Source organism: Physeter macrocephalus, chromosome 20 (genome assembly GCF_002837175.3).
Source record: "Physeter macrocephalus isolate SW-GA chromosome 20, ASM283717v5, whole genome shotgun sequence".
Lineage (NCBI taxonomy): Eukaryota > Metazoa > Chordata > Mammalia > Artiodactyla > Physeteridae > Physeter > Physeter macrocephalus.
Window position 1 is genome coordinate 4251883 of NC_041233.1, and position 9201 is coordinate 4261083.

Here is a 9201-nt window from a genome sequence, read left to right on the forward strand (position 1 = left end):
TTCCCCGGGGGGGGGGGGGGGGGGGGGGGGCGGGGGGCGGGTTTGATCCCTGGTCGGGGAACTAAGATCCTGCAAGCCGCACAGTGTGGCAAAAAAAAAAAAAAAAAAAAAAAAAGAAAAGACACTTGTCATACGAAATAGGTTTTTCAGAGCATACACCTTCTCCTTTAGGAATTAATCTAAGAAGTCCCATGAGTTATTCTTTTGTGGAAAGCATCTGAGTATGGAAGAATATTCTGTCTTCCATAGATTCAACCATGATTCTATTATCAATGAATTATTTTTTACTATCAAATGAGGCTTACCTGCTCAAAAGCATGAAGCATGAGACAAAGGTTCACCATAAATCAAAGATTTAGAGTGAACAGTTATGATTTAGCGGTGAGACAGCTGACGGAGAATCTGGAAGTAACGTTTTTGGTCTGACCACTCATGGAGTGACTTGGGACGTCAACTGGGAACTTTTTAACACCTTGTTTCCATCACAGCGGAGGCCATCAGCTCGTCTATGGCATTCAACAACCTCAGAGCTGACAACCTCTTTTTGCTGTAAGTTCCTTTCAGGCAACCAGTATTCTTGTGATGCACATCATACCCAATGGACCAAAAACATACACTTTTAGCCTTGCATGAAAGACTGTCCGTAACTCTGATGTATCCTGCTCACATATCCAGTCACCCCTCTCCTTCACCATCAGTAGGTTAATATCCTTACCATCTCCTCCATCTGCCATGATCATTCGTTCGTAACTCTGATGAAACTGTTTCACATGCTTGACTGCATAGTCTATGGCAAGGTTCTCAGCCCAACTGCAAAACGTTTGAAGGCTGCACTAAACAACCACCTCCTCTGATGGGTTTTCTTTTTTCTAATCATCCACAACATGTCATCAGCTTTGATGAATGTTAAACTCCTGAGGAGAGAGAGAACTGACTGTTTCTCCTCTCATATCACTATAGTACCTGGCAAAGTCATTTCTTTTTTTCAATTAATTTATTCATTTATTTCTGGCTGCGTTGGGTCTTCGTTGTTGTGCACGGGCTTTCTCTAGTTGTGGCGAGCGGGGGCTACTCTTGGTTGTGGTGCGTGGGCTTCTCATTGCAGTGGCTTCTCTTGTTGCGGAGCACGGGCTCTAGGCGCGCAGGATTCAGCAGTTGTGCACGCGGGCTCAGTAGTTGTGGCGCACGGGCTTAGTTGCTCCGCGGCATTTGGGATCTTCCCAGAGCAGGGTTTGAACCCGTGTCCCCTGCATTGTCAGGCGGATTCTTAACCACTGCGCCAGCAGGAAAGTCCCTGGAAAAGTCATTTCTAAACGAAGAAACATATGTTGACTACCAGTGAATATGAACTGTTCAGCTCCTGCTTCAGTTACAGAGAGCTTGCACGTTCCCATTTCCATCAACCAAAGAAAAGAATATTTCCATCAGATACCATTTGCTGCTCAAGTTTGCAAAGAAGGATGAAGTATTGGGTCCTGGTCAAAATGGCATGAAGAACACAGGTAACACTTACTATATATAAAACAGATAACGAATAAGGACCTATTGTATAGCACAGGGAATTCTTCTAAGTACTCTGTAATGACCTATATGGGAAAAGCATCTTACAAAGAGTGGATATATGTACATGTATAACTGATTCACTTTGCTGTACAGCAGAAACTAACACAACATTGTAAATCAGCTACACTCCAATAAAAATTTTTTTAAAAAAAAGAACACAGGGAACTAGCTTTCCTCCTCCCATTAAACGTCCAATAAATATTCAAAAAGAAAAAAGCATAAATCTATACTGGGAACTAGAGAAAGTACTTGTGCATAAGCCATAGGCTTTGAGGAATTTATGCTGGATCTTAGTCTGAAAGAAGATTTTGACTTCTGATACATGACTGAAATTCCCACTCTCTATTTCAGAGAGAGAGAGAAGTGTACTGAGGAAGTAAGCAGGAAAAGATCTCACGAAATCCCTGCTGACATCAACTAAATCAGAGGTGGAAGGGCTGGAGTTAAGGCAGGCCACGGGGTTGGCAGACAACATAATGCCTGGACTCAGACATCTGTGGATGGCAGCGTTTGGACCCCTCGGCTGTATTGGAGGCAACAGGTTTTATTTGGTCAGTTCAAGGGTTGGGATATTGGAGCAAAGAGGATGAAGTAAAGACAACCACTGTCCCAGGTATCTCATTCATATCCCTGGGATGAAGATTCCTGATAGGACCACCTAAAAGTCCATGAATAACATATTTTTCCAGGGGAAAGATATATCTGAACTGGTAGTATGTTACTGAAACATTCTTTGTTTCACTTTCTTCTCTTCCTGTATTTTAAACCTGAGGTACCTCTAGAAAGAGTTGGTCAGGGAGCCTTAAGACAGAAGTCAGCTCAATTTCTGCTTGACTACCAGACAGGGGTCACAAATCAAATGTCCACCTGAGCAGATTACATGTGATATAAACACATGTAATCATGGGTCGGGTAGAAGAGATGATAGGGTATGATGAGACCTGTGTGTTTGGGGCAGCTGTGACTCACCATTCAGTTTCAGTAGGTCGTTACGAAATGGAAAGTTCCTGGTACATCATAATTTCCCAACAAACATTTGTTGTTGCTCTTGTTGTTGTTGAAATAAACTCTAGATACCATATGAGAACACAAAGGAACAATATAAAGAGAAGTAGACCATGAAAACAGGAATGAGAGACATGAATGGCAAACATACACAACAAAAAAAGATTGTAAAAAAATTTAAAACAGACCATGTAAACAAAATCAATAATATCATTAATCAAAAAGTAAGAGGGAGAGGGCTTCCCTGGTGGCGCAGTGGTTGAGAGTCCGCCTGCCGATGCAGGGGACACGGGTTCGTGCCCCGGTCCGGGAAGATCCCACATCCCGCGGAGCGGCTAGGCCCGCGAGCCATGGCCACTGAGCCTGCGCGTCCGGAGCCTGTGCTCTGCAACGGGAGAGGCCACAACAATGAGAGGCCTGCATATCGCAAAAAATAAAAATTTAAAAAAAAAATAAGAGGGAGAAACTTTAACTATTTGTAAGAGCCTTCAATATGAAAAGTGTTCATGGTGTTCCAGAAAACTTAAAGAAAGAGATTCAAGTCTAGTCACCATCTATGGCTTTTTTTTTTTTTAAGTTTAGAAGATAAGAAAGATTTATACAAGAATTCTGGGAAAATTAAAGTTGGTCTCATTCTTGTTCTCCTCAAAACTAAATAGTGATGAATAATAGTTCCATGTCAAATGTAAAAATTCACAAGAGTATGGTCACACTCTGACAAGAAAACAACAGGTACCTTACAAAATTTTACCTTCAAAATAACTATAATTAATGTTAAAAGATTAAGGGGTTGGTGGACAGTATTCATAAACAGATGGGTAATTTCGAAAGAGAGACAGAAACTATATATAGGAGTCAAATTGAAATGCTAGGAGTAAATTAAAACACATGACATAAGAGATTTTTTTTTTCAAGTCCTTTGCTGACTTTCTCATCAGACTAGATACAGCACAGGAGAGAATAAGTGACTTTAAAGAAGGTCAATGAAAATTATTCAAAAGAAAATCCAAAGGAGAAACAGTGGGATAAAAAGAACATAGCATCCAAAAGACATGGAACACTATTAAAACAGTCTAACATATGCATATAACTGAATGCCCAAGAGGAAGAGAATAACAGGACAAGGCAGAACACATATTTGAAGAGATAATGGCTGAGGATTTGGAAATATCAATTGAAAAAAAGTTCAAAAACAGCTCAGAGAACCTTAAGTAAAATAAAAATAAACACCATATACTTAGTCACATCACTTTCACATTGCTGAAAACAAAAGATGAAGAGAAAATCTGGAAGGTAGCCAGAGAAAAAAGAACATTACTGACAGAGGAACAAATATTAGAATAACAGCAGATCTTGATCAGAAATTATACAAGCCAGGAAAATGTGCCAACATATCTACAGTATTGAAAGTATCGAAAGTATTGAAAGTATTGAAAAAACAAAGCTGTCAACCCAGAATTCTATACCAGTGAACATACCTTCAAAAATGTAGGCAAACTGAGGAATGTTTCAGACCTAAGCTGCAAGAATTTACTACCAGTAGACTTCCACTACAAGTTTTGTTAAAGAAAGTTCTTCAGACAGGAGTATGATATCAAATGGAAAGACTGATCTACACAAAGCAATGTACATTAATGGAAATTGTAAAAAGCAAGGTAAATAAAACAGATACTTTTCTCCTTATATTTTTAATGCCTTTATAAGATAATTGATTGTTTAATGAGAGTATAAAATAATGTATGTTCCTTCTTAAAAAAAATCAGGACAAAGAGAAGTAATTATAACGAAAGTGAGCAAGAAGGAAATAATAAAGATAAGAGCAGAAATCAATGGAAATAAAAAATAAAAACAATAAACTCAAATCTTATTATATAAAAAGTTCAAAAGGATTAATAAGCCCCTAGCCAAACTGATCAGGAAAAAAAAGAGAGGGCACAAATTACGAATGTTAGCAGTAAAAGAGGAGACATCACTACAAACACTATGGACCTTGAAAGTATAATATATATATAGGCCAATAATTAGAAAATGTAGAGAAAATAGACAAATTCCTTGAAGGAAGTAACTATTTCAATATTAGATAATCTGAATAACTTGATATTTATTGAATTCATAGTTTAAAACCTTCCCATGAAGAAAATTCCAGGCCCAGATGGCTTCACTTATGAATTCTATCACTTATAAAATATATAATACCGATTCTATACAAACTCTTTTAGAATTTAGAAGGAAATGCCTTCCAACACATTTTATGAGCCTATTACCTTATAACAAAATAAGACAAAGCATTACTAGGAAAGGAAACTAGAGAACTAGAAACCTCACGATCATAGACACAGTATTTCTCAACAAAATATTAGTAAATAAAGTTGAGCAATCTATAAAAAAGATAATACATCATGACCAACTGGGGTTCATCTTTCAAATGCAACATTGATTCAACACTTAAAAGTGAACCAATGTAATTCACCCTGTCAACAGACTAAAAGAAGTTCGGTATGATCTTCTCAGTAGATGCAGAAAGTTTTGTCTTTTCTAGAATGTCATATAGCTGGAATCTTACAACATGAGCCTTTTTATATTAGCTTCTTTAACTTAGAAATATGCATTTAAGATTCCTCCAAGTCTTTTCATGGCGTGATACCTTATTTGGGGATGTGTGTCTGAGGAGGGTATGTTGAATAGTATTCCATTGTCTGAACGCCCCACAGTTTATTTATCTGTTCACCTGCTATAGGACATCTTGATTGTTCCCAAGTTTTTGGCAATTATTAAATAAAGCTGCCATAAACATTTGTGTGCAGGTTTTTGTGTGAACCTAAGTTTTCAAAGAGGGTCAAGGAGCACAACTGCTGGATTGCATGGTAAGAGTATGTTTACTTTGTAAGAAATTGCCAAACTGTTTTCCAAAAGGGCTATATCATTTTGCATCCCCACCAACAAGTGAGAGTTCCTGTTGCTCCACATGACTGTCAGCATTTGTTGTTGTCAGGGTTCTGAACTTTGGCCATTCTAATAGGTGTCTATTAGTATCTTACTGTCATTTTAATTTGCATTTCCCTAATGGCATATGATGTTGAGCATATTTTCATATGCCTATTTGCCATCTGCACATTTTCATTGGTGAGGTGCCTATTCAGGTTTTTGTCCACTTTTAGTTAAGTTCTTATTGTTGAGTTTTTAAAGTTTTTTGCATATTTTTTGGATAACAGTACTTAATCAGATATGTCTTTTGCAAATATTTTCTCCCCAGGCAGGTCTAGTCACAGGAAAATTCCTCAATTTTTATTTGTCCAAGAAAGTCTACATTTATCTTTCACTTTTTTTTTTAATCTTTCACTTTTGAAAGATAATTTTGCAAGGTACAGAATTCTAGATGTGTGTGTGTGTGTGTGTGTGTGTGTGTGTGTGTGTGCGCATGTTACTTTCAACACTTTTATTCCACTCTTGTCTTGCTTGCATCATTTCTGTCTTACTCAGTTCCGGTTGCCATAAAAAAGTACAATAAATAGACTGGGTGGCTTAAACAACAGACATTTATTTCCCACATTTCTGAAGGCTGGAAGTCAGAGATTATGTTGCCAGCATGGCCAGGTGCTAGTGAAGGTTCCCTGGCTTGCAGATGGCTGCATTTCCTCTGTGTCTTCACATGGCAGAGAGACTTCTGGTGTCTCTTCTCTTCTTATAAGGGCACTAATCCCATCATGAGGACCCCACCCTCATGACCTCATCTAAACCTATTTCCCAAAGGCCCCATCTCCAAATATCATCACATTGGAAGTTAGGGTTTTCAACATAGGAATTTTGGGGAGACACAGTTCAGTCTATAGCAGTTCCTGAGGAGAAGTCAGATGCAATTCTTACCTTTCTCCTCTATAGGTAAGGTGTTCTTAGCCTCTGGTATCTTTCAAGATTTTTTTCTTTTTCTTTGATTTTTAACAACTGGAATATAATATGCATGGGTGTAGTTTTTTGGCATTTATCATGCTTGGTGTTCTCTGAGATTCTCTGGATATGTGATTTGGTGTCTGATATTAATTTGGGGAAATTCTCAGTCATATTCTGTACCATTCTTTCTTCTCTTCTGGTATTCCCATTACACATGTTATACCTTTTATAGTTATCCCACAGGTCTTGGATATTCTGGGGGGTTTTTCAGTCTTTTTTCTCTCTGATTTTCCATTTTGGAAGTTTCTATCGACCTATCCTTAAGCTCAGAAATTCTTTCCTCAGCCATGTACAGCCTACTTATAAGCCCTTCGAGGGCATTCTTCATTTCTGTTAGAGTGTTTTTGATCTCCAGCATTTCTTCTTGATTCTTTCTTGGAATTTCCACCTCTCTGCTTGCATTGCACATCTGCTCTTGCCTGCTGTGCACTTTATCCATTAGAGCCCTTAGCATGCTAATCATAGCTGTTTTGAATTCCCAGTCTGATAATTCCAACATCCTGCCATATCTATGTCTGGTTCTGATGCTTGTTATTTCTCTTCAAACTGTGTTTTTTGATTTTTAGTATGCCTTGTAATTTTTTCCTTGGTAGCCAGACATGACGTTAATAGGTAAAAGGAACTATGGTAAACAGACCTTTAGTGATGCGGTATTAACGTGTGAGGGAAGAGGTATTCTACAGTCCTGGGAGTAGTCCTCTGTCTTTTAGTGACCCTGTGTCTCTGGACTGTGAACTTTACAAGTGCTTCTGAGTCCCACCCCCACCTTAGGTGGAAGAGAATGGCTTGAAAGGACTAGGCTGGAGTTGGGTATTTCCCTTCCCTCACATGGAAGGCTGGAGCCAAACTGGAGTTTGGTATTTCCCCTCCTCCAGGTAAGTTAGGCTCTGAAAAAAATCCCAATAGTTTAGTCTCCAGTAAAATCTTGAGGCAGGCTTAGTTAAGAAGAACAGAATGCTCTGGTATATTTCAAAATGGTTACTCTCCCCTCTACCTGCAGAAGGCAGGAAGGGGGTTTTCTCCAATATTCACTGTTGACAACCTGGTTGAGCTAGTGGGGGTGAAACTCACAAAAGTGTGGGGCTCTCTGATGACTGGATTCACCTGGAGTTATTAACCCTCAGACTTGTCTACACTGAGCCTCCAGCAATTTGTCAATCACAGTTCAGGTTTTCCTACCCCTGGTACTGGTCCCCACAGAGGTTTCTGCTCCTGGGTTCCTGTTGCTCTGTATTTACCTGTTTGTCTCTCCAGTTTTGGAAGCAGGAATTTGCCCTGCTGCCTCCCTTCTCTGATGGATCTAGGAAGAGCTTTCTGTTTTTTCAGTTTGTTCAGCTTTTTACTTACTCTTAGGATTGTGTAATAACTTCCAAACTCCTTACATGCTGGACCATAAACCAGTAGCCAGTAACTGATCTTTTACAATGTTTCCAAGGTTATCAATGGGGAAAGGTTAGTCTTTTCAACAACTGTGCTAGTGAATCTCAATCTTTACCTCATCTCATACACACGAATCAACTCAAAATGGATCATAGATCTAAATGTAAGAGCTACAACTACAAAACTTTTAGGAAAAAACTATTTGTAACCTTGCGTTAGGTCAATATTTTTAGATAGAACATAAAAAGTACAAACCATAAATAAATTTAACTTCACTATAATTTAAAACTTCTGTTCTTTGAAAAATAATGTTAATGAAATGGAAATACAAGCCACGAACTGGAAAAAAATATATGAGCAATATATATTTGATCGAGAACTTATATCCAGAATATGTAAAAAACTCCTATCTTAATAATAAGAGCATACGATGCAATTTTAAAATGAGTAAAAGATTTTAACAGATTTTTCATCAATGATCTTTCACAGATGGCAAGCAAGCATATGAAAACATACTCGACAATAATCGTTATTAGAGAAATACGAATTAAAACCACAGTTAGATACTAGCACACGCTGGAATGGCTACTACTTTTAAAAACTGACAACATTAAGTGCTAGAAAGAATGTGGAACACTTGGAAATCTCAAAGATTATAGGGGGGAATGGAAACCAGTACTGACACTTTGGACAACAGTTCGGCAGTTTATTATAAAGTTATATGCATATATATATATATTATTCATAATTTTCAATAACTGGAAATAACCACAGAAATGCTACTCAGCAATAAAAAAGAAACAAACTACTGGCACGTTGTTGGATCTCAGAAGCACTGCACTAATTGAAAGAAGTACTCCAAAAGCTACATATTGCATAATTCCATTTATGTGAAGTTCTAGAAAAAACGAACTACAATGACAGAGAGCAGATCAGTGGCTGCAGGAACCTGCGCCTGGGGAGGGGAATGAAGAAAAATTTGGTGGTGGTAGAATTGTTCTACACCATGACTGTGATGGTGACACATTCATCAAAACTCATCTAATTGTACATTTAAAACTAGTGCATTTTATTGTATAAAGTTGATTTTTAAAAGTTATAAGCATAGGGCTTCCCTGGTGGCGCAGTGGTTGAGAGTCCGCCTGCCTATGCAGGGAACACGGTTTCGTGCCCCGGTCCGGGAAGATCCCAAATGCCGCGGAGCGGCTGGGCCCGTGAGCCATGGCCACTGAGCCTGCGCGTCCGGAGCCTGTGCTCCGCAACGGGAGAGGCCACAGCAGTGAGAGGCCCGCGTACGGCAAAAAA

At 38.7% G+C, this 9201-nt stretch overlaps 1 protein-coding gene across 1 annotated transcript in view; it reads right to left on the reverse strand.

Moving 5' to 3' along the window:
* Positions 1 to 9201, reverse strand: part of PCNX2 (pecanex 2) — a 302561-nt gene that overhangs the window by 149098 nt on the left and 144262 nt on the right.